At 44.7% G+C, this 22,835-nt stretch overlaps 6 non-coding genes across 6 annotated transcripts; all 6 read left to right on the forward strand.

The window, feature by feature from the left end:
• Positions 1-285: 285 nt before the first annotated feature.
• Positions 286-357, forward strand: TRNAD-GUC (transfer RNA aspartic acid (anticodon GUC)). The gene has a single exon. It is a non-coding gene; the product is annotated as a tRNA-Asp (tRNA).
• A 626-nt stretch (positions 358-983) lies between these two features.
• On the forward strand, positions 984-1,055 carry TRNAD-GUC (transfer RNA aspartic acid (anticodon GUC)). Its single transcript has one exon. It is a non-coding gene; the product is annotated as a tRNA-Asp (tRNA).
• Positions 1,056-2,386: 1,331 nt separating this feature from the next.
• Positions 2,387-2,458, forward strand: TRNAD-GUC (transfer RNA aspartic acid (anticodon GUC)). Its single transcript has one exon. It is a non-coding gene; the product is annotated as a tRNA-Asp (tRNA).
• A 1,333-nt stretch (positions 2,459-3,791) lies between these two features.
• TRNAD-GUC (transfer RNA aspartic acid (anticodon GUC)) lies at positions 3,792-3,863 on the forward strand. Its single transcript has one exon. It is a non-coding gene; the product is annotated as a tRNA-Asp (tRNA).
• A 16,083-nt stretch (positions 3,864-19,946) lies between these two features.
• TRNAD-GUC (transfer RNA aspartic acid (anticodon GUC)) lies at positions 19,947-20,018 on the forward strand. The gene has a single exon. It is a non-coding gene; the product is annotated as a tRNA-Asp (tRNA).
• Positions 20,019-22,068: 2,050 nt separating this feature from the next.
• Positions 22,069-22,140, forward strand: TRNAD-GUC (transfer RNA aspartic acid (anticodon GUC)). The gene has a single exon. It is a non-coding gene; the product is annotated as a tRNA-Asp (tRNA).
• The last annotated feature ends 695 nt before the right edge of the window (positions 22,141-22,835 follow it).

Here is a 22,835-nt window from a genome sequence, read left to right on the forward strand (position 1 = left end):
GTAAAGTGAGCTGATTATATAGATATATATATATATAAATATATATATTGATAGTTAGAAAGATAGCTAGATAGACAGATCGATAGATAGATATTTATTTCAATGAAATAATTTCTTGATAATACTGATTGTTTTTGGCTAGGAATTTCTGTATTGAAATATTTAGGAAAAAAGATGACTTGTCCTAACCAAAAGCAGCAAATCTGCCTATTACAATACTGTGAATTGATCGAGGGTATGCCTTAACCCCAAGGAGGTGAGCACTGTTTAACTGATGCCAATAAGTCCTCGTTAGTATAGTGGTCAGTATCCCCGCCTGTCACGCGGGAGACCGGGGTTCAATTCCCCGACGGGAAGGCGATTCCTTTTATTCACACAATTAAATAAAATGAACTTTCTAACATTGTAAAATATATCTGTCATTATCCTTGCCTATTCTGATTGAGAAAAAAGGTTGAATTCACTGATGAACAAAATGCTTACTGATGTGTTAACTGAAATTCATACTATGCTCTGAATATTTCAATATGCACAGGCGTACCATCAAAAACACTTTACATCTGCATTCTCTTGGAAAATGAGATGAAGCAGTGGTGAATCCTAGGCTGCTGTTCCACTCGATTGGCACAATTTACAAGTAGAATGACTGCTTTTGGTTAGTAGTGACCCCTGGTGGCTAATAGTTATAAGCTGCAAATGGTAAAGTGAGCTGATTATATAGATATATATATATATAAATATATATATTGATAGTTAGAAAGATAGCCAGATAGACAGATCGATAGATAGATATTTATTTCAATGAAATAATTTCTTGATAAAACTGATTGTTTTTGGCTAGGAATTTCTGTATTGTAATATTTAGGAAAAAAGATTTCTTGTCCTAACGAAAGCAGCAAATCTGCCTATTACAATACTGTGAATTGATCGAGGGTATGCCTTAACCCCAAGGAGGTGAGCACTGTTTAACTGATGCCAATAAGTCCTCGTTAGTATAGTGGTCAGTATCCCCGCCTGTCACGCGGGAGACCGGGGTTCAATTCCCCGACAGGGAGGCGATTCCTTTTATTCACACAATTAAATAAAATGATGTACTTTCTAACATTGTAAAATATATCTGTCATTATCCTTGCCTATTCCGATTGAGAAAAAAGGTTGAATTCACTGATGGCCAAAATGCTTACTGATGTGTTAACTGAAATTCAGAATATGCTCTGAATATTTCAATATGCACAGGCGTACCATCAAAAACACTTTACATCTGCATTCTCTTGGAAAATGATATGAAGCAGTGGTGAATCCTAGGCTGCTGTTCCACTCGATTGGCACAATTTACAAGTAGAATGACTGCTTTTGGTTAGTAGTGACCCCTGGTGGCTAATAGTTATAAGCTGCAAATGGTAAAGTGAGCTGATTATATAGATATATATATATATATAAATATATATATTGATAGTTAGAAAGATAGCTGGATAGACAGATCGATAGATAGATATTTATTTCAATGAAATAATTTCTTGATTATACTGATTGTTTTTGGCTAGGAATTTCTGTATTGAAATATTTAGGAAAAAAGATGACTTGTCCTAACCAAAAGCAGCACATCTGCCTATTACAATACTGTGAATTGATCGAGGGTATGCCTTAACCCCAAGGAGGTGAGCACTTTTTAGCTGATGCCAATAAGTCCTCGTTAGTATAGTGGTCAGTATCCCTGCCTGTCACGCGGGAGACCGGGGTTCAATTCTCAGACGGGGAGGCAGTTCATTTTATTCACACAATTAAATAAAATGAACTTTCTAACATTGTAAAATATATCTGTCGTTATCCTTGCCTATTCCGATTGAGAAAAAAGGTTGAATTCACTGATGAACAAAATGCTTACTGATGTGTTAACTGAAATTCATAATATGCTCTGAATATTTCAATATGCACAGGCGTACCATCAAAAACACTTTACATCTGCATTCTCTTGGAAAATGAGATGAAGCAGTGGTGAATCCTAGGCTGCTGTTCCACTCGATTGGCACAATTTACAAGAAGAATAACTGCTTTTGGTTAGTAGTGACCCCTGGTGGCTAATAGTTATAAGCTGCAAATGGTAAAGTGAGCTGATTATATAGATATATATATATATAAATATATATATTGATAGTTAGAAAGATAGCTAGATAGACAGATCGATAGATAGATATTTATTTCAATGAAATAATTTCTTGATAATACTGATTGTTTTTGGCTAGGAATTTCTGTATTGAAATATTTAGGAAAAAAGATGACTTGTCCTAACCAAAAGCAGCAAATCTGCCTATTACAATACTGTGAATTGATCGAGGGTATGCCTTAACCCCAAGGAGGTGAGCACTGTTTAACTGATGCCAATAAGTCCTCGTTAGTATAGTGGTCAGTATCCCCGCCTGTCACGCGGGAGACCGGGGTTCAATTCCCCGACAGGGAGGCGATTCCTTTTATTCACACAATTAAATAAAATGATGTACTTTCTAACATTGTAAAATATATCTGTCATTATCCTTGCCTATTCCGATTGAGAAAAAAGGTTGAATTCACTGATGGCCAAAATGCTTACTGATGTGTTAACTGAAATTCAGAATATGCTCTGAATATTTCAATATGCACAGGCGTACCATCAAAAACACTTTACATCTGCATTCTCTTGGAAAATGATATGAAGCAGTGGTGAATCCTAGGCTGCTGTTCCACTCGATTGGCACAATTTACAAGTAGAATGACTGCTTTTGGTTAGTAGTGACCCCTGGTGGCTAATAGTTATAAGCTGCAAATGGTAAAGTGAGCTGATTATATAGATATATATATATATATATAAATATATATATTGATAGTTAGAAAGATAGCTGGATAGACAGATCGATAGATAGATATTTATTTCAATGAAATAATTTCTTGATTATACTGATTGTTTTTGGCTAGGAATTTCTGTATTGAAATATTTAGGAAAAAAGATGACTTGTCCTAACCAAAAGCAGCACATCTGCCTATTACAATACTGTGAATTGATCGAGGGTATGCCTTAACCCCAAGGAGGTGAGCACTTTTTAGCTGATGCCAATAAGTCCTTGTTAGTATAGTGGTTAGTATCCCTGCCTGTCACGCGGGAGACCGGGGTTCAATTCCCGGACGGGGAGGCAGTTCCTTTTATTCACACAATTAAATAAAATGAACTTTCTAACATTGTAAAATATATCTGTCGTTATCCTTGCCTATTCCGATTGAGAAAAAAGGTTGAATTCACTGATGAACAAAATGCTTACTGATGTGTTAACTGAAATTCATAATATGCTCTGAATATTTCAATATGCACAGGCGTACCATCAAAAACACTTTACATCTGCATTCTCTTGGAAAATGAGATGAAGCAGTGGTGAATCCTAGGCTGCTGTTCCACTCGATTGGCACAATTTACAAGTAGAATGACTGCTTTTGGTTAGTAGTGACCCCTGGTGGCTAATAGTTATAAGCTGCAAATGGTAAAGTGAGCTGATTATATAGATATATATATATATAAATATATATATTGATAGTTAGAAAGATAGCTGGATAGACAGATCGATAGATAGATATTTATTTCAATGAAATAATTTCTTGATAATACTGATTGTTTTTGGCTAGGAATTTCTGTATTGAAATATTTAGGAAAAAAGATAACTTGTCCTAACCAAAAGCAGCAAATCTGCCTATTACAATACTGTGAATTTATCGAGGGTATGCCTTAACCCCAAGGAGGTGAGCACTGTTTAACTGATGCCAATAAGTCCTCGTTAGTATAGTGGTCAGTATCCCTGCCTGTCACGCGGGAGACCGGGGTTCAATTCCCCGACGGGGAGGCGATTCCTTTTATTCACACAATTAAATAAAATGATGTACTTTCTAACATTGTAAAATATATCTGTCATTATCCTTGCCTATTCCGATTGAGAAAAAAGGTTGAATTCACTGATGGCCAAAATGCTTACTGATGTGTTAACTGAAATTCATAATATGCTCTGAATATTTCAATTTGCACAGGCGTACCATCAAAAACACTTTACATCTGCATTCTCTTGGAAAATGAGATGAAGCAGTGGTGAATCCTAGGCTGCTGTTCCACTCGATTGGCACAATTTACAAGTAGAATGACTGCTTTTGGTTAGTAGTGACCCTTGGTGGCTAATAGTTATAAGCTGCAAATGGTAAAGTGAGCTGATTATATAGATATATATATATATATATATAAATATATATATTGATAGTTAGAAAGATAGCTGGATAGGCAGATCGATAGATAGATATTTATTTCAATGAAATAATTTCTTGATTATACTGATTGTTTTTGGCTAGGAATTTCTGTATTGAAATATTTAGGAAAAAAGATGACTTGTCCTAACCAAAAGCAGCACATCTGCCTATTACAATACTGTGAATTGATCGAGGGTATGCCTTAACCCCAAGGAGGTGAGCACTTTTTAGCTGATGCCAATAAGTCCTCGTTAGTATAGTGGTCAGTATCCCTGCCTGTCACGCGGGAGACCGGGGTTCAATTCCCAGACGGGGAGGCAATTCCTTTTATTTACACAATTAAATAAAATGAACTTTCTAACATTGTAAAATATATCTGTCATTATCCTTGCCTATTCCGATTGAGAAAAAAGGTTGAATTCACTGATGAACAAAATGCTTACTGATGTGTTAACTGAAATTCATAATATGCTCTGAATATTTCAATATGCACAGGCGTACCATCAAAAACACTTTACATCTGCATTCTCTTGGAAAATGAGATGAAGCAGTGGTGAATCCTAGGCTGCTGTTCCACTCGATTGGCACAATTTACAAGTAGAATGACTGCTTTTGGTTAGTAGTGACCCCTGGTGGCTAATAGTTATAAGCTGCAAATGGTAAAGTGAGCTGATTATATAGATATTCACTGAAAAAACCATAGGTTATAGACCATATATAGTTAGGAATTAGCTTTTACAAAACCTTGAAAATTCACTGAAAAAACCATAGGTTATAGACCATATATAGTTAGGAATTAGCATTTAAAAAACCTTATTTTACTCACACAAAACCATTGAAATTCCATATATAGTTAGTTGCACTAACTATATATCGCGCACCCGCAATCCACTGCTGATCATGTCACATATTACATCATTCATGACATGGTCAGTGACATCACTGATGACATCACTGATGACATCTCAAATGACATCACTGATGACATCACTGATGACAACATCCAGTGACTGTATGTTTCTGTAAAGTTAAAATATGTCTTACATATTGAAGAATGAGTGGATGTATAAGTGTCTGGATGAAGGATTTAGTAGGTGCGTGACTGACTGTATGAGTGAGTGATTAAATGTGTCTCACTGAATGCATGGGTTAGTGACTAAACTGTCTTAATTTGTGCATCATTATGTCTGTTGTTCTGTAAACTGCTGCATGTGTTGATCATTAGCTATACGAGAGGCTATATGTGTTATTAATTGGTTGCCCAAGTATTTCTATGGGAGATTGAGTTTGTGTGGGGGTGGCTGGAAGGTGTGTGACTCTATGCATAGATGTGTGAGCAGTTTATTCACTAGGTGTATGAGTTCAAGAGTGCATGTGGAAACAGCTACATGGGCAGTTGACTGTGTGCATGAGTGTATTGATGAGTGAATGGATATCTCAATGCTACATGTCATAGTAAGTACATATGTAAAACACAGTACATGTGAGAGTTGGCATATATAAATAACTGTGCATGAGAGCCACTGAATGAGTGAGTGGTTGTATCGATCATTGTGAACTTGTATCAGGGATTGTATAAGAGAGTAAATATGTGTTAGTATATGTTTCAATAAGTAAGGTGTGTTTAACTGTATAGTTGAAGAAATGGAGGTGAGATTGTTTCTTTGCATGACTGACTGGGTGTGTGAGTAACTCCATGGATGAGTGGCAGTGTGTGAGTGTCTGTATACACTGAGTGTATCTAAGGTTATATTAGAGTCTGAAGAGGTTTATCGTATTAGCACAAGAATGATGTCAAATGAGATGTCATCAGTGATGTCATCAGTGATGTCATTTGAGATGTCATCAGTGATGTCATCAGTGATGTCACTGACTATGTCATGAATGATGTAATATGTGACATGATCAGCAGTGGATTGCGGGTGCGTGATATATAGTTAGTGCAACTAATTATATATGGAATTTCAATGGTTTTGTGTGAGTGTGGAGTGTGGGGGTGTGCGGGCCGGAATAACAGGCGTGGAGGCCGGATGTATTGTGCTATGGTTAGCTTGAGTTTTATTAAGTATAACAAAGTCAAACTCTTGGGCGCGGTGTTTAGACACAGTCCTTGTGGGTCGGGATGGTTCCTAGTGAGGAGGGTCCGCAGGTGAGAACACAGGCAGGATGTCCACAGCAGGGCTGGTGTGCTTCTTCCGGGTTGCGGGCCTTGGGCGTCCCTCGGAGATAATGGAAAGAGACACAGGGCAGTTAGTTCCAATAGACACGGAACTTGGTCGACTGACACCGGCACCGGGAGTGTGAGGGTGGAAATAGACCGTGAGGGAGGGCGGTAGGGCAGGGGAAGATGGGAAAGATAAGACAGGATGCAGGGACAGGGTGAAAAAAGGGGGGTGTTGGGTGGGCGATAATGTACAGTGGAGGGTGTTTATAATATACAGGGGTGTGTGCGTGACTTCTTTGCATGCAGTACAGATTTACACTAATTACACTATCTACACGGGGAGGGGGAAACACGGAGAATGGTAACAGTTTACTCACGTGCCCCGCCGTAACTCTCATCCGAGTTACGGCCGCTTTCCAGCCGCCTCCTGAGGTTGCCACCAGTCCTCGCACCAAACGTCTTCCTCTTCCTCCTTCTCTCGCCTCGTCCTCTCTCCTACAGACTCCGCTGTCGGTCCTCCGCGTCTCGCCAACTCCTGCCACGAGTCCACCGCTGGAAAACCCTGTCTCTGCGGCGTCGCTGGCTTTTCTATCATCCGACCGGGTTCCTGGAAAACAGCTTCCGGGGTCAGGCGGGGTCACTTCCGGTCCGTCGGTAGCCGGCGCGCTTCCGGGGTCAATCCAGGTCGCTTCCGGTCCGCTGTGTTCCGGTGATGCTGTCGGCGCCTGCAGGGAGACAGAGAGAGGGGTAGCCGGTTTTGGCGGCAGGTTAGTGATGCCGCCCGTATGGGCGTTCCTACTGTAGCGCTGAGCCCGGGAGGGAAGGGGCGTCCCTTTACATCCCCTTTCCCTGGGATTGTTTCTTGTAGGGGTTGGGGAAGGGGGATACCGGGAGAGGTAGTCTGCATTGCCTGCTCTCGCCCTTTTCGGTGCAGTGTTCGAAAGCGATAGGGTTGGAGAGAGAGAAACTACCTGAGTACCCGATCATTATTACCCCGGTTCCGTGCCATCCATTCCAGAGGGGCGTGATCTGTGTATAGTATGAATTCCCGCCCCTCCAGGTAATATCGGAGGCTTTCTACTGCCCATTTAATGGCGAGTGCCTCCTTTTCAATCACTGAATAGTTGTTCTCTCGGGGAAACAGTTTCCTACTGAGGTATAGGATAGGTTTTTCAGCTCCCTCTGCGTCAATTTGGGACAGCACCGCCCCCAAACCCTGGTCAGACGCGTCGGTTTGCAGTATGAAGGGCTGTGTATAGTCTGGACTCATCAGTACTGGCTCGGTTATTAGGGAACGTTTGAGGAGGTGAAAGGCATGCAACAACATGGGGGTTGGGTGTTTGAGGATTTCTTCCGTTTTCGTTGTTTTCTTCAGGAGATCCGTCAGGGGGGCTGCTGTATGGGAGAAGTTGGGAATAAACCTCCTGTAGTAACCCAACATCCCCAGGAAGGCACGGAGGTCTCTACGGGTTTGGGGAAAAGGTATGGCTTGGATAACCTTGATCTTACTGTCCTGTGGACGGATGTGCCCCTCACCTAGCAGGTACCCTAAATACTTCACACTCTGGGCCGCCAATGTGGTCTTGGCGGGGTTGATGGTGAAGCCGGCGGCCCCTAGGGAGGTGACAATCGACCGCACATGGGACAGGTGTTGTTCCCAGGTATCGCTATAAATGACTATGTCGTCTAGGTAAGCGCCTGAGTAGCGGGAGTGGGGTTGTAGGACCTGGTTCATGGCTCTTTGAAATGTCGCCGGGACGCCGTGAAGGCCGAAGGGCATAACTTTAAACTGGAACAAGCCCTCGGGGGTGGAAAAGGCGGTCTTGTGCTTGTCTTCTGCTCTCAAGGGGATCTGCCAGTATCCCTTGCAGAGATCAAGGGTACTTATATATTTGGCCCTGCCGATGCGTTCGACCATCTCGTCGACATGTGGAAGGGGGTATGAGTCGAAGGCTGAGATCTTGTTCACCTCCCTGAAGTCAATACAAAATCTGGTGGAGCCATCGGGTTTTGGGACCAAGACGATGGGCGAGTTCCAGCTGCTGCAGGAGGGCTCTATGATGCCCATTCTCAGCATCTGATTGGTTTCCTCTTTTATGATTGCCCTACGGGCTTCCGGGACACGGTATGGTCGTTGTCTGACCACTCTCCCGGGTTCCGTATGGATGGCGTGCTCCACTACCGTGGTGTGTCCTGGCAAGGTTGAAAACACTGCTTGCACTGGTGACAAGGACTGGCACAGGTCCTGTTTCATGCACTCCGATAACCCTTCATCAAAGCAGCACTCGAACGGGAGGGGGCTAACACCAGACAAAACGGGACGGGGCCCCTCCCATTTCTTTAAGAGGTTGATGTGGTATATTTGGGCGGACCCCCGGTTGACATTCGTTTGGACTTCGTACGTGACCGGAGTCACTTGTCTTGTGACCGTGAACGGACCCTGCCATTTCCCCAGTAACTTATGGTCCGAGGAAGGAAGGAGCAACAGTACTAGGTCCCCGGGAACGAAGGACCGGGGTTTGGTTCCCTTGTCGTATTGTTGTTTTTGTGAGGTTTGGGCGGCCAGCAGGTTCTGTCTTACAATCTCTCTGATTTCACCTAAATGCGTTTTCAGGTTGTTGACATATTCGGGGAGAGGACGGGTCCGGTCTGGCTCGGCTTCCCAGGCCTCACGAGCCATGTCCAAAAGAGTCCGGGGGGCCCGACCATACAGCAGTTCGTAGGGCGAATAACCCGTGCTGCTTTGTGCTTTGCACCGAATGGCAAAGAAAGCCAATGGAAGCATCTCCTCCCACCTTCTGCTTTCAAAGCCCAAAGGTTTTTTCAAGGTGGTCTTTAGCGTGGCGTTATAACGTTCCACCAAGCCGTCTGTCTGGGGGTGGTAGGCGGAAGTCCTTATCTGTTTAATCCCCAGAGTAGAACAGACTTGGCGCATAAGAGAGGAGACAAAGGGCGTGCCTTGATCGGTCAAGATCTCCCGTGGAAAGCCCACCCTAGAAAAAATGGAAAGGAGAGCCTTAGCAATGTTCTGGGTGGTTGGTTGACGGAGAGGCACCGCTTCCGGGAATCGCGTGGCGTAATCCACTAGCACCAAGGCATACCTACAGCCGCTTTTGGAGGGTAACAGGGGGCCTATAATGTCCATACCGACCCTAGTGAAGGGGACATCAATCAAAGGGAGGGGTTGGAGGGGTGCTCGCTGTGGCCGGTACCGGCTGGTCTTTTGGCACACCGGGCATTCCCGACAGTAACGTTTGATCTGGGCATACACGCCTGGCCAGTAAAACTTCTCCAAAATCGCCTCTCCCGTCTTTACGTCACTGAAATGTCCTCCCAGCAGATGGCTGTGTGCCAGAAACAGCACCTTCTCTTGAAACAACCCCGGGATAACCAATTGAGAGGGAGCCTGGGTTCCCCCCTTCCGATACAAAAGTCCATTCCTTATGAAGAAGTGAGGACCTACTTGTAAGGGGTCTTCGTTGGGTAGCGCACGACCCCAGGCTTCCTGCAGAACGGGATCCTCTTGCTGAGTTGCACGGAATTCTCGGTCGGTTTCCCACGGATGAGGGTCTACCTGTGTGGGGCAGGCCAGGGCGAATCCCCTCTTCTCTTTTTTTCTCTGGGCTTTGGTCTTTAGGGGTTTGTGATTCTCCCTTGAAGCAGGGGTGTCATGGGAGAATGGGGCCTCCATGGGGCCTCCGCCCACCATTTCTTCAGGGACTCTGTGGTGTCCTGTAGGAGAAGGGGTAGACCGCTGTAGTCGCTCCCCAGAATAGCCTGTTCTGGTAAGTTGGGTATCAACCCGACTGTCAGCAGGGTTCCTGAGTCGGTTGGATGCTGCACCCGTACTTGTGCCGTTGGATAGCTTTTCGTGTCTCCGTGGACGCACTTGATGGCCACCGATCCTGTCACGGGTCCCACTGCATGGGGTAGTTCTTGTGGATGTAGAACACTATGGCGACACCCTGTGTCTGCGAGCGCCATCATTCTGTGACCTTCGATTTGTACCGGACATCGGAAGGGTGGAGGGGTTGTTTCTGTGGTGAGACACACATAATTCCGGGTTACTCCTATCTCCATGGGTTCCTCCTTCTGGGGGCATATGCGGGCTATGTGCCCGTATCCACCACAGTGATAACATTGTGGACCCGGATGTGGTGGTCTCGGTATGACAGGGTAGGGCATCAAAGGGGCTGGCTCTGGTTTCCGGACCACCGGAGGGGGTCTTGTTGGTCGGAGAGGGTTGCCACGGGGTAGATGGGTGGGGTGTTCTTCCTTCGCCCGCTGGGATTCCTGGGCTCGATTGTAGGCACTGGCTATTTCGACAGCGCTGTCGAGAGTCAACCGGGCGTGTTGGCGGACCCACTTCTGTGTGGTGGGATGAAGGGAAGCTAGGTATTGTTCGAGGTATATCTTGGACATTATTTCTGCCTTGCTGGAAGACTCCGGCTTTAGCCATCGGTCGGCCAAGTCTTGTATACGGTATGACAACGCCCTGGGATTTTCTTGCGGTCCCTCCTTGGCCTGACGGAGCCGCACCCTGTATGTTTCATCGTCTATTCCCAGACGTTCCAATATGCACTTCTTGATGTCAGCATATGGGGTTTGTCCCTGTATGTTTGCTTGCTGATATGCTGCTTGCAATTCACCGGTCAGCAGGGGACCGAGATAATGACCCCAACGATCCGCGGGCCAGGCAGCGGCCTGTGCGAGGCGTTCAAAATTGGTGAAGAAAAAATCGGGATCCTCGCCAGCCACATATTTTTGTAGGACTACAGAGGGAAGAGAGGCCATGGGTCTTTGCTGTCCCATGACGGTCGTTAGCTTCTCTAGTGCTTGGTCCTGGGCCGTGCCCTGCCCCTTCAGGACGTCGTGCAACTGTCCCCGGTCGTCTTCGGCGGTTTTGAGGAACCGCTCCATCAGCTTGCCGAGCAGTTCCTGGCCTTCTGCCAGCTGTTTGACGGCGGCCTCCATACTTCCTGGCGATCCCACTTCTGACACCACTTGAGGAGTGTGGGGGTGTGCGGGCCGGAATAACAGGCGTGGAGGCCGGATGTATTGTGCTATGGTTAGCTTGAGTTTTATTAAGTATAACAAAGTCAAACTCTTGGGCGCGGTGTTTAGACACAGTCCTTGTGGGTCGGGATGGTTCCTAGTGAGGAGGGTCCGCAGGTGAGAACACAGGCAGGATGTCCACAGCAGGGCTGGTGTGCTTCTTCCGGGTTGCGGGCCTTGGGCGTCCCTCGGAGATAATGGAAAGAGACACAGGGCAGTTAGTTCCAATAGACACGGAACTTGGTCGACTGACACCGGCACCGGGAGTGTGAGGGTGGAAATAGACCGTGAGGGAGGGCGGTAGGGCAGGGGAAGACGGGAAAGATAAGACAGGATGCAGGGACAGGGTGAAAAAAGGGGGTGTTGGGTGGGCGATAATGTACAGTGGAGGGTGTTTATAATATACAGGGGTGTGTGCGTGACTTCTTTGCATGCAGTACAGATTTACACTAATTACACTATCTACACGGGGAGGGGGAAACACGGAGAATGGTAACAGTTTACTCACGTGCCCCGCCGTAACTCTCATCCGAGTTACGGCCGCTTTCCAGCCGCCTCCTGAGGTTGCCACCATTCCTCGCACCAAACGTCTTCCTCTTCCTCCTTCTCTCGCCTCGTCCTCTCTCCTACAGACTCCGCTGTCGGTCCTCCGCGTCTCGCCAACTCCTGCCACGAGTCCACCGCTGGGAACCCTGTCTCTGCGGCGTCGCTGGCTTTTCTATCATCCGACCGGGTTCCTGGAAAACAGCTTCCGGGGTCAGGCGGGGTCACTTCCGGTCCGTCGGTAGCCGGCGCGCTTCCGGGGTCAATCCAGGTCGCTTCCGGTCCGCTGTGTTCCGGTGATGCTGTCGGCGCCTGCAGGGAGACAGAGAGAGGGGTAGCCGGTTTTGGCGGCAGGTTAGTGATGCCGCCCGTATGGGCGTTCCTACTGTAGCGCTGAGCCCGGGAGGGAAGGGGCGTCCCTTTACAGTGAGTAAAATAAGGTTTTTTAAATGCTAATTCCTAACTATATATGGTCTATAACCTATGGTTTTTTCAGTGAATTTTCAAGGTTTTGTAAATGCTAATTCCTAACTATATATGGTCTATAACCTATGGTTTTTTCAGTGAATTTCAATGGTTTTTTAATAGCAAATATCATAAGCTGTCGAATGTCAAGTACGTGGTAAGTGAAAACATTTTCGTGTTTATGCACACTGATCTGCTTTGAATGGTGCCCCCCCCCTCATTTCTATTAGGAGTACTCTCTCTTTGCAGATAGTGAAAGGTAGTTAACACAGGCCTTTGCCCCCGTTGTAATCCGTCGTGCCTGTTTCTCTCTCCATTTGATTGATTGTTATCCAAGTATTTACTGTTTTAGAATTAGTTCTCTTTGGTTCATTCTCTATTTACAAACAAACACAGAGTCGCAATACTCTGTTTAGTCTTTGCAGATAACGAAAAATCGTGTAAAAAAAAAGAAAAGGAATCGAGCAAAATCAGTAGGCCACTAATGGGATCTCTTTTTGACCTCGCTAAAATAGAAACATTAGGAACAACCCCTCATGACAAATACAAAACTAGTGAGATGAACTGAACTCCACACAATGATGGCTGCAAAACAGCTCGGCTCCGCCACCCACCCCGCCCAAAATAACGATAAAGAACGGCTGCCATGATTGGTTGCGGAATGACCACGACGGAGCTACGAAATGGTGCTGCTCTCATGCTAACCCCAGCTTCAGTCTGAAACATCCAGAAACACTGTAGACTACCAATTCGATCAGTTCCGGTAGCGCCCCAATGTAACCCGGTAGAGAAGAACTAGCCCTCCCCTCTTTGACTGATGGTTCTTGTTGCCTGTCCCTTCTGTTGTCATTTAACAGAACTATTTAGCCTGCTGAAAGGGGTTGTGTTCCGACCGCTGGTTGGTGGAGACATTTTGACTATATTCTGTACCTGCGTTGTCGCGTAATGCGTCATATGACACGCCGCGTTAGCGCATCCGGAAGTCATCCGGGGCGCGCAGCGCGTAACGTAAGCATAACAAGTCATGTGACTTGTTAATAAAACTTTTCATTGGTTCATTTTACTTTTCTTATTGTAATGATGAAAGGCGTGGTCATATGACCTAAAAATTACGGTTTTCATTACTTCCGAACATTATTTTTTCTTAAATATATGTTATAATGTTCCAGGCTAATGTACTTTCCCGGAAATTTTACAACTGTCCTGCAAGTAAAATATATTCTTTTTTCGAGAAAAAGAGCGTTTCTTCGTCCCATGACGGAGCCGTTGAGCAAAAGAGGGTCGACCTGCTGTCTTAGTCGCCGATACGCCTGAATATGAGATTCTTATCGATCACTTTATGTTGCAGGGATAGAAAACACAACAGCCCTTGACCATTTATCTTTACTGCGTTCCTTCGTATTATACCATTTACCCTTCATGTAATTGGTCTGCTTTATTTCACTTGCCTTTTAATGATTCTAAAACAGTCACTATTATTAAAAACTTTACCAATGTATATACTACTACCATGTTTTCTTTTAAAAACCTTTATTGTGAAAATTTCATTATACAAATACGAGCCTATAACCACGTGGGCCTGCCACAGAGCAAACTGTAATCGTATATGATGAATAGACATTTACACTGTAGAGGAACGTAACGGGCGGGCCAATAGGTTGCAAGAACTAAGGTGTCTAACAGTTACGGAATCGGTGGACGTACATTTTATAATTAAAATACGACAGGGCCAGTTGCAATAAAATTATTTAGATATACATTTGCGGGCAAGTACCATGGGTGACGTTAATTCGAACTTTCAACAGTACAGTAATCAATAACACATCAGAACTTAATATCAATAGGGATGTCGAAATATTCAATCAATTCTCGTCCCCGCCCGCCATGTGCTTCAAAACTGCATACGTATCTCGTGATTTCAAGGTTCTGCAACCAGTACACAACAAGGAGTTACGAGTCCCATTTATTCCGGCGCCATTTTGGGCGAGGACGGGCAGGTCCAGGATATAGTCAAAATGTCTCTACCAACCATCGACTATGATGATGTTCATATGCTGTATTTATTAGAGTAACAATCATCTGTCCACATGAAATTAATTTGCCACAATCTAAACATGTCATTTTAATCTTTCCAAAGTTCTTCTAAATATTTGGGACCGTTTCCCTTGCCTCTGAAGCTCTCAGTGCCACTTCTTTGATGAATGTACTAGCAGGTCAGGGGTTCTCCTCCAATTCTCTTTTATGCAGAACTATAATTAATTGGTGCCACCTCTCCATATGACGATGCATGGTATAGTTACCACAACTATATTTTTTTTCGGTTCCTCTGGAGAGTTCATCGTGGCAGATGAAGCGTGTAACGTACCGGGCATTTACCTTTTTTTGCATTTACAGGAAAGGAAAAAAAAATCGAGCGTCCGAGTTCTAAGGTGTCCCAGGGCCATTTTAGTGGACCAGGCCCAAATCCAAAGAACAGGCCGCCATTTTGAGAGTCCTCTTGCAGCCGCCTGTCGCTGTAGCATCAAGAGCAGCCGAAACTCAGCTGAATGGCAACTGAAACGGTAAAGGGGCGCCCCACTACAGCAGACGAGCCTCCACCTAGGAAGGCCCATTCACGCCGGCTCCCCCCCCCTTCGGGCACCCCACGCCGTTATTCGGAGCAGTATTGTAGGATGGCCACACCAGTGCGGCAACTTGCTAGACATCACCTCGGTGGTAACCGAATCTCAACGCCTTGTGGTGTCTTCTATTCAAAAAGCATTGTTATGCTGCCTTCGACCTATTCGCCGCAAGTGCGCACACAACTCAACTGCATAGCTTGCTAGACACCACCTCGGTGCCATCCGGATCTTGGAATGTCAGCACCTTTTGGTGTCTTCTCTTCAGAAAATATTGTTGCGCTGCCTTTGGCCCCATTCGCACATCAGTCCGCTACTGACGCCATCTCACAGGCTAATGGGGCGCCCCACGCCGACTTTCAGCATTGTAGAATGACCACACCAGTACAGCAACTTGCTAGACATCACCTCGGTGCCATCCGGATCTCGGCGCCCCACTGCAGATGAAGTGCCTCTCAACTATGAAACCACCACGGTGACATCCGGATCTTGGCGCGTTGTGCTGCCTTCGGCCTATTCGCACATCGGTCCGCTACTGACGCCATCTCACAGGCTAATGGGGCGACCCACGCCGAGTTTCAGCATTGTAGGATGACCACACCAGTACAGCAACTTGCTAGACATCACCTCGGTGCCATCCGAATCTTGGCATCACAACGCCTAGTGGTATCTTCCATACAAAAAATATTGTTACGCTGCCTTTGGCCCCATTCGCACATCAGTCCGCAACTTAGACATCACCTCGGTGCCATCCGGATCTTGGCATCTCAGCGCCTTGTGGTGTCAGTCAGAAAATATTGTTGCGCTTCCTTTGGCCCCATTCGCACATCGGTCCGCTACTGACGCCATCTCACAGGCCAACGGGGCGCCCCACGCCGACTTTCAACATTGTAGGATGGCCACAGAAGTGCGACAACTTACTAGACACCACCTCGGTGCCATCCGGATCTTGGCGCGTTGTGCTGCCTTCGGCCTATTCGCACATCGGTCCGCTACTGACGCAAACTCACAGGCCAACGGGGCGCCCCACGCCGACTTTCAGCATTGTAGGATGGCCACACCAGTGCACCTTACTAGACACCACCTCGGTGCCATCCGGATCTTGGCGCGTTGTGCTGCCTTCGGCCTGTTCGCACATCGGTCCGCTACTGACGCCATCTCACAGGCCAACGGGGCGCCCCACGCCGACTTTCAGCATTGTTGGATGGCCACACCAGTGCGGCAACTTACTAGACACCACCTCGGTGCCATCCGGATCTTGGCGCGTTGTGCTGCCTTCGGCCTATTCGCACATAGGTCCGCTACTGACGCAAACTCACAGGCCAACGGGGCGCCCCACGCCGACTTTCAGCATTGTAGGATGGCCACACCAGTGCACCTTACTAGACACCACCTCGGTGCCATCCGGATCTTGGCGCGTAGTAAAGCTGCAGCAGCTGCAAATAAGCTTCAGACAGTGTTACAACCGCTGCTCAGAACTCTCAACTATGACACCACCTCGGTGCCATCCGGATCTTGGCGCGTTGTATTGCCTTCGGCCTATTCGCACATCGGTCCACTACTGACGCCGCCTCACGTGCCAACGTATTTTCGCCGCATTTTATACCCTATGCCGCATAACAGGTCATGTGACTTGTTTATAAAACTTTTCATTGGTTCATTTTACTTTTGGTTTCCTAATGATGGAAGGCTTGATCATATGACCTAAAAACAACACTTTTCATTGGATGAAAACTTTTTTTTTTTCCCAAACGATGAAAGCCCCACCTTGTTTCTGGATGTTTCAGACTAAACTGGCATGAGAGAACCACCATCTCGTAGCTCCGTCGTGGTCATTCCGCGAGCAATCATGGCAGCCGCTCCCCACCAGAAGCCTGCAGGAGTCGGGGCCCCCAAAACTTTTGATGAATTCTCAAGGCGGAGGGGACGCTTTCGAGAATGGGGTCCAAGACCTAGCAGACAAGCGTCCGATTTCCAAGGTGTCCCAGGGCCATTTCAGTGGACCAGGCCCAAAAAGGAAAGAGCCTGCCGCCATTTTGAGAGTCCTGTGACAGCCGCCTATCGCTGCACCGCAAGAGTGGGCGCAACTCAGTTGAATTGCGGCTTTTGACACAGTGGACCAAAAACGGACGGAATGGCAACTGAAACGGTAAAGGGGCGCCCCACTACAACAGATGACACTCCACCTGGAGAGGCCCGTTCACGCCGCCTCCCCCGGGGCGCCCCACGCCGTTATTCGGAGCAGCATTGTAGGATACCAAAACCAGTGCGGCAACTTACTGGACATCACCTTGGTGCCATCGTTCTGCTGCCTTGGAACTATTCGCACAACAGTTTGCTACTGATGACCCACCCCCCGCGACGCCCCACGCCGTTATTTGCTGGGTGGCAACTTACTAGACATCACTTTCGTGTCATCTAGATTTCGGCGCGTTCTGCTGCCTTGGAACTATTCGCACAACAGTTTGCTACTGATGACCCACCCCCCGCGACGCCCCACGCCGGAAATCTGGACGTTGTGCTGCGTTGGGACTATTCGCACAGCCGACCGCTACTTCGTTGTTTTTCCCTAAAAATGTTTATATGTTATTACTATTTTTGTTTTCTTGTATATATTTATAAATTATTAAAGTTTTATAATCTTACTACTTTGTCGGAGTGCTATATATTTTTAATGTGACACATAATTGTAAAAACTTTGATGTACAAAGAGTCATCCCTGGAATCTTCCGCTTCACGCTCGGTCCCCTCCCCAATCACAATACAGGATGGTTTTCAGATAATAGCAACGCTTCTGCTGTGACGGATCTCATCGAGTGTGGGCCTTGATCTACTATAACTCCTTTGAAGAGGGGTGATTCTTTACAGCTGTGGCCATAAACTACATCTGCAGGGCTAGCTGATAGCCTAGGACCGGCCTGGACAATCAGACACAGAGGAAAAGGAGTGTCAGAGGGTGCGGTAGTGAATAGGGCGAAAGTGAGGTGTCGGGCGGGCACAGGGTGTGATTCTCAGGGAAGAGCAGCGCAGATGGGGGGAGGTTTAATACCCATGCATAAGACAGAGAGCGGGGGTGACCACTGCCTGGGTGAGATGCTTGCGAGGGTGGGGAGCCATGCTAAGGATCGACAGCGTGCACAGAGTGGGTCTGGTCAAGGCATCTAAAATGGCTGCCGTGCACGACAAAAGTGTGGCATTTGAAAAAAGACAAGATGGCGCAGACAATGTTTTTCAACACTTCCTGATTTCCTTCGAATCGAACGTTAACAGACGTTGGGGCATATTACCAAAGTTAAGCGATATTTATCCCTAACGATGCATTGCAAAGATTTTTTTACCGTCAGAAATTATCGCAGATAAACCTTGCTATTATCAAGGTTTATCGCAAATACGATAAAAAACGACCGCAATGCATTAATATCACTGAAAACTCAGCGATATTCATGCATTACCGAGCTAATGCTCTTAGCCATGTTATCCACCTACCATTGGATAACATGGCTAAGAACTGCTCAGGGCAGCTGTTACTTTTTGGAGATATTCGCGCTTATCTCGAATATTTCCAAAAGTTGATAATAGGAGATAGCGATGTTAGCGACTGTTTCCAGTCGCTAACATCTTGGCATGCCCACTTTGCATGTCATTAGTGATAAATATCACTCACATGCAAAGTGGGGCCCAAGATGGTCGCTATCTCCTACTAGCCGTCGCTAACTGGTGTTAGCAACAGCTAGGTAATACAGATATAATTTTATCTCCGCGAAGCGGAGCGCTGTTACAGATATATATCTTGTTTTTGAACGTTAATTTCTCAAAATGCACTGAAGCACATATATTGAGACCTAGCAAAGGCACATCGGGGTACCAGTCCCTAATATTTTACCAAGTTTCGTGCAAATCCATTCAGCCGTTCGATTATTATTATTATTATTATTTTTTTTTGCCCCGCGGGGCCCTTTTAAAACCTCCACATCAAACCTAGGGGGTCAGCAAGGATCTACTATTCCCCCTTATGGTCATTTGCCCCTTCGCTTTCGCCTCCTCTTGTCTCTCGATCCTACCGAGAGACAAGATGGCGGCCGCTACGGACTGTTTGGAATGTTGACAGACGCCGGAGAACCAATCAGCTTCGCTTCACAAAGCTCCGTTGCGCGAAAAGTACGCGTCCTGGAGCGCTGCCCAGAGCGCGCTTACAGATATATATCTTTTTTTAAACGTTCATTTCTCAAAATCCACTGCAGCACATATATTGAGACCTACAAAAGGCACATCGGGCTACCAGTCCCTACAATTTTGCCAAGTTTCGTGCAAATCCATTCAGCCGTTCGGGCTAAAAGTGAGGCCAACCGCCCTATGGAAAACTCAATGTTAAAAACACGTTTTGGGACCCCCCTTTTTTCTCGACCCCCCCTGGACGAACCCCCCCCCAATTTTCAGGGGCTGCTCAGAAACAAAATGTGCCATTTTCCTGAAAATTTCAGCCAATTCCGTCCACAAACGCCAAAGTTATTAGACATAGAATTTTCAAAAAACCCATAGAGAAAAAATCCTAACTATATATACCTACTGGCGACCGCCAGTAGGTAATATATATATATAAATATATATATTGATAGTTAGAAAGATAGCTGGATAGACAGATCGATAGATAGATATTTATTTCAATGAAATAATTTCTTGATAATACTGATTGTTTTTGGCTAGGAATTTCTGTGTTGAAATATTTAGGAAAAAAGATAACTTGTCCTAACCAAAAGCAGCAAATCTGCCTATTACAATACTGTGAATTTATCGAGGGTATGCCTTAACCCCAAGGAGGTGAGCACTGTTTAACTGATGCCAATAAGTCCTCGTTAGTATAGTGGTCAGTATACCTGCCTGTCACGCGGGAGACCGGGGTTCAATTCCCCGACGGGGAGGCGATTCCTTTTATTCACACAATTAAATAAAATGATGTACTTTCTAACATTGTAAAATATATCTGTCATTATCCTTGCCTATTCCGATTGAGAAAAAAGGTTGAATTCACTGATGGCCAAAATGCTTACTGATGTGTTAACTGAAATTCATAATATTCTCTGAATATTTCAATATGCACAGGCGTACCATCAAAAACACTTTACATCTGCATTCTCTTGGAAAATGAGATGAAGCAGTGGTGAATCCTAGGCTGCTGTTCCACTCGATTGGCACAATTTACAAGTAGAATAACTGCTTTTGGTTAGTAGTGACCCCTGGTGGCTAATAGTTATAAGCTGCAAATGGTAAAGTGAGCTGATTATATAGATATATATATATATAAATATATATATTGATAGTTAGAAAGATAGCTAGATAGACAGATCGATAGATAGATATTTATTTCAATGAAATAATTTCTTGATAATACTGATTGTTTTTGGCTAGGAATTTCTGTATTGAAATATTTAGGAAAAAAGATGACTTGTCCTAACCAAAAGCAGCAAATCTGCCTATTACAATACTGTGAATTGATCGAGGGTATGCCTTAACCCCAAGGAGGTGAGCACTGTTTAACTGATGCCAATAAGTCCTCGTTAGTATAGTGGTCAGTATCCCCGCCTGTCACGCGGGAGACCGGGTTTCGATTCCCCGACGGGGAGGCGATTCCTTTTATTCACACAATTAAATAAAATGATGTACTTTCTAACATTGTAAAATATATCTGTCATTATCCTTGCCTATTCCGATTGAGAAAAAAGGTTGAATTCACTGATGGCCAAAATGCTTACTGATGTGTTGACTGAAATTCATAATATGCTCTGAATATTTCAATATGCACAGGCGTACCATCAAAAACACTTTACATCTGCATTCTCTTGGAAAATGAGATGAAGCAGTGGTGAATCCTAGGCTGCTGTTCCACTCGATTGGCACAATTTACAAGTAGAATGACTGCTTTTAGTTAGTAGTGACCCCTGGTGGCTAATAGTTATAAGCTGCAAATGGTAAAGTGAGCTGATTATATAGATATATTTATATATATATATAAATATATATATTGATAGTTAGAAAGATAGCTAGATAGACACATCGATAGATAGATATTTATTTCAATGAAATAATTTCTTGATAATACTGATTGTTTTTGGCAAGGAATTTCTGTATTGAAATATTTAGGAAAAAAGATGACTTGTCCTAACCAAAAGCAGCAAATCTGCCTATTACAATACTGTGAATTGATCGAGGGTATGCCTTAACCCTAAGGAGGTGAGCACTGTGTAACTGATGTCAATAAGTCCTCGTTAGTATAGTGGTCAGTATCCCCGCCTGTCACGCGGGAGACCGGGTTTCGATTCCCCGACGGGGAGGCGATTCCTTTTATTCACACAATAAAATAAAATGATGTACTTTCTAACATTGTAAAATATATCTGTCATTATCCTTGCCTATTCCGATTGAGAAAAAAGGTTGAATTCACTGATGGCCAAAATGCTTACTGATGTGTTAACTGAAATTCATAATATGCTCTGAATATTTCAATATGCACAGGCGTACCATCAAAAACACTTTACATCTGCATTCTCTTGGAAAATGAGATGAAGCAGTGGTGAATCATAGGCTGCTGTTCCACTCGATTGGCACAATTTACAAGTAGAATGACTGCTTTTAGTTAGTAGTGACCCCTGGTGGCTAATAGTTATAAGCTGCAAATGGTAAAGTGAGCTGATTATATATATATATATGTGTATATATATATATAAATATATATATTGATAGCTAGAAAGATAGCTAGATAGACCGATCGATAGATAGATATTTATTTCAATGAAATAATTTCTTGATAATACTGATTGTTTTTGGCTAGGAATTTCTGTATTGAAATATTTAGGAAAAAAGATGACTTGTCCTAACCAAAAGCAGCAAATCTGCCTATTACAATACTGTGAATTGATCGATGGTATGCCTTAACCCCAAGGAGGTGAGCACTGTTTAACTGATGCCAATAAGTCCTCGTTAGTATAGTGGTCAGTATCCCCGCCTGTCACGTGGGAGACCGGGGTTCAATTCCCCGACGGGGAGGCGATTCCTTTTATTCACACAATTAAATAAAATGATGTACTTTTTAACATTGTAAAATATATCTGTCATTATCCTTGCCTATTCCGATTGAGAAAAAAGGTTGAATTCACCGATGGACAAAATGCTTACTGATGTGTTAACTGAAATTCATAATATGCTCTGAATATTTCAATATGCACAGGCGTACCAACAAAAACACTTTACATCTGCATTCTCTTGGAAAATGAGATGAAGCAGTGGTGAATCCTAGGCTGCTGTTCCACTCGATTGGCACAATTTACAAGTAGAATGACTGCTTTTGGTTAGTAGTGACCCCTGGTGGCTAATAGTTATAAGCTGCAAATGGTAAAGTGAGCTGATTATATAGATATATATATATATATAAATATATATATTGATAGTTAGAAAGATAGCTAGATAGACAGATCGATAGATAGATATTTATTTCAATGAAATAATTTCTTGATAATACTGATTGTTTTTGGCTAGGAATTTCTGTATTGAAATATTTAGGAAAAAAGATGACTTGTCCTAACCAAAAGCAGCACATCTGCCTATTACAATACAGTGAATTGATCGAGGGTATGCCTTAACCCCAAGGAGGTGAGCACTGTTTAACTGATGCCAATAAGTCCTCGTTAGTATAGTGGTCAGTATCCCCGCCTGTCACGCGGGAGACCGGGGTTCAATTCCCA

This window comes from Lissotriton helveticus, chromosome 1_2 (assembly GCF_964261635.1).
Source record: "Lissotriton helveticus chromosome 1_2, aLisHel1.1, whole genome shotgun sequence".
NCBI lineage: Eukaryota > Metazoa > Chordata > Amphibia > Caudata > Salamandridae > Lissotriton > Lissotriton helveticus.